We start from the raw sequence: 3,687 nt of genomic DNA, 5'->3' as shown, positions 1-3,687 counted from the left end.
ATTTGATATTATTCTTCTACTTGTAATAATAATGGCATTGATAGTGTCTTTGTTGCTGTCCGGGAGCCACACGCCTGGAGTCGAGTTCCCTGGTAAATGCGACCTGTGTCCCAACCAAGGACACCCGAGAATCACCAACACCAAGCAGAAAGATTAGCAAAGGATTTATACAAGTACAAGTATAGAAGCTTACACAAACTGTCCGGACAGGGTCCCACTCGGAGAGAAGTGAGTGAGACCCCGACTAACAGTCGGGCGAGGCCTTTATACCCTTCACAGGACGGGAAGTTCCCAAGGCGGGAGGGAGCTGTTTAATTTTGAATCAGCCAATCAGGAACCCGGTTCTTCCTGCCCCAAGCAAGCAAGCAAAGCAACTTTCTTACAGAAGTCAAAATGTGCTGTTAGCCCTGAAGCTCTTCTTCCAGTTTCTTTCGTCACATCTTATGTATCTGTCAGTGTATGATGAGGTGTCTTTGATTTTAATGATACATTTGATACCATTTCTGTTACCCTGAGACCATTTCAGAATAGAACTAACGGAGAATAACAACAAACAGGTGGGGTGGACAATCTATTATTCAGGACAGTGATTCTCACCACCATACAACTGTTGCATGTTTCCTGGCCTGATTTTGTGACCACTTTCCTTTCTATCCCTGCTGTCCAAAATTTGGTATAGCATATACCACACTTACAACCCCACTACCACCACACACATAGAAATCAGGGTTGCTAAGCTGTTTTAAGAATTTTACTCATGCTGCCAACTGAGATAATTGTAGACATGTGGTTGAATGCTGGGCTGGCTGGGTTTTAGCAGGGGTTCCCTGAGGTTAGAACTAAGGTAAGTGGGCTAAGTGATGAGATCATTTTTTTTCTCTTTAAATAACATCTGGGACTTCCCTGGTGGTGCAGTGGTTAAGAATAGCCTGCCAATGCAGGGGACATGGGTTCGAGCCCTGGTCTGGGAAGATCCTACGTGCCGCAGAGCAACTAAGCCCGTGCGTCACAACTACTTAACCTGCGCTCTAGAGCCCGCGAGCCACAACTATTGAAGCCCATGCACCTAGAGCCCGTGCTCCGCAACAAGAGAAGCCACCGCAATGAGAAGTCTGCACACCGCAATGACGAAGAGTAGCCCCTGCTTGCCGCAACTAGAGAAAGCCCGTGCGCAGCAACGAAGACCCAACACAGCCAAAAAGAAAATATAAAATAAATAAATAAATAACATCTGCAGTGGGACATCTGTGGGGTTGGTTGCTCTGTACTCCTTTTCTAAGGAGTGCTGCGTATTCCCCTCTGAGAGGCTACTTATGGAAATAGCCATACTAGTAGATGGTGACCTGTCCATGGGCCTGGGTAAGGAGGTTCCTGGTAAGTCAAATGGGCCAATCACATCACCTTGCCCTGTTGCCACAGTTGACCAGTCCAGGGGTGTGTACCTGATCCCACCTGGGCCAATGAATCTCTTTTCAGGACTTTTTGTATTTGGGATACAGATTTTTGGGTCAGTCTCCAAGCATGTGGATGTGTCTGTGATTGTAAAATGTGAAGTTCAGGAGCTGCTTTGGCCATGTGGAGGAAGCCATTATTCAGAGAAAAAAGAATGAAGCCAGTATGCAAAGTATAGCAAAGATAAATGGTGGAGAAGAGGCATCTTCATGGCATTGAGTCCCTGGTTCTAGCTGGTCCAGCCAACATTGACACCGTTTATACCCTGATTATACCCTGATGAGAATGTGTCTGGCTGGAAGGTGACTTAATTGCACAAAATTACAAGCTACCCCTACGTATCATTACACCAGCTATGTAACCTAAAAAATTCTCTTGAACTTAATTTTTTTTCCCTGAGCCTACTATTGCCTCAACCGAAAGTTCAAGTAAAAACCAACCAAAAAGTGTAATTCGATAAAATATTTATTGCACTGTGTTAGGTGTGGTAGAGTATAAGGAAGTATTATTACCAAACCAAACATGGGTCTGCTCACCTGACTCATGGTAAAGCCAATCTACTGACACCGGGTTGTGGTGCAGGAAAGTATAGTGTTTATTGCAAGGCACCCAAAGTGGGGTCAAGCAATTAGATAGGGCGGCTCATGCTCAAAAGGCCTGAACTCCCTGATGGCTTTCAGGGAAGGGCTTTTAACGGGCCACATTACAGGTGAGGATTGTAGGGGGCCTGATCATCTTGTGGACATTCTTCTGACTGGTTGGCGGTGAGGTAAGGGGGTGGTATTTTGGGAGTTAAATGTCATCAATCTTCTGGTTCCAGCTGGTCTGGGGTCTACGTGCTTATGGGCAGCATGCAGTAAACTTCTTCCACCTGGTGTGAGTTTCAGTGTCTGCCAAACAAATCAAGGACGTGGCTCAGGATATTGTCTATAGCTCTTGAGGAGGAGCTAAAGGTCCTTGACTTTGCTTTATGGCTAAATTATTATTATTTTGTCTTGCTTGACTGTTTTTCCTTTGTTTCTGTATCTTCTCACTTCTCTGAGTAAATTTGCTTCATAGAACTTGGGGAAGGCCTAGGAAGCTAAAGCTTTTCTATAAACGAGAGGCAGGAGATATGGTGGGGGAGGGGGGAATCTGTACCTGGGAAGACCCTGTGGGGTCCTGCTCGGTTTCCGTATAGCTGCCACAAAACAAAACAAAACCGTCACTGATAAGGTATGGACAACATGATTAAAAGGAAGGCGAGATCCCTGCAGGCCAAAAGGAGAGTCTTCTGGATGTGGGACTGATAAAAGCAGGGAAAGTTAGGTGGAGAGGAAAGAGGAAGCCAAAGACCGTGCTCCATTTTTAATTCATAAAGTGATTTTTGAAAAAAGCCAGCTTAATTAAAATTGACAAATTTTTAGTAAGCATGGAGTATCAAAAAACATACGGTATCAACCCTGCCTTTTAGGAAATTACCATCTTCAAGGACAAAGCAAGACGGGCATGTATGCTGGAAAGATCCCCCCTCATTACCTTATTTTATTTCCTCCTTAGACCGCTTTATCACATTTGAAACGATATAATTTGCTAACTTGCTTGCTGACTTGTTTTCCTTCCCTGTAAGGTAAGCCCCCTAAGGGCAGGGAGTTTTGTCTGTTTTGTTGCATCTCCAGAATCTACAGCTTCTTGCGCACTGCAAACAGCTGAATAAGAATTCGTTGAATGAAATGGAGAATCAGATCCTAGGGTAAAAATCATCTTAACTTTTTGGCCTTGAATCTCTCTGGGCGGGCCAAGATCTCCAACTGTCAGACACTAGGGGGCAGACCGAGATTAGGAGAGGAACAATTTTTTTCCCTTTCGAGTAAAGGTTTTCAACCTTTGCTTACGTTAGCATCATCTGGGGCGCCTTTAGACATCCTGAAGACCACGCTGCAAGCCTAATTCAGAATCTCCATAGGGTGAGGCCCAGGCATCGGTATTTTGGAAAGCTGCCCAGAAGATTCCAACGTGCAGCTAAAGGCCAACCAGGAGCCGGGGCTTGGGGGTGAAGGTCGCGCAGCCTTCAGCGAAGCGGGTTAACGGAGACAAGCTCCAAGGACGCGGCTGCACCTAGCCTCTAGGCACACCCCAGCGGTGCCGCCTGAAGCATTTAATCAACAATGGAGGAGAGAGACTAACTCCAGCTTCTCGCCAAAGAGTGGGCCTTCAAGCGCAGCGTGGCCCTGCCCCCGGGCAACGAGGCCCCGC

Source organism: Lipotes vexillifer, unplaced genomic scaffold (assembly GCF_000442215.2).
Source record: "Lipotes vexillifer unplaced genomic scaffold, Lipotes_vexillifer_v1.1 scaffold587, whole genome shotgun sequence".
Lineage (NCBI taxonomy): Eukaryota > Metazoa > Chordata > Mammalia > Artiodactyla > Lipotidae > Lipotes > Lipotes vexillifer.
Note: the sequence above shows the minus strand (reverse complement) of the source record.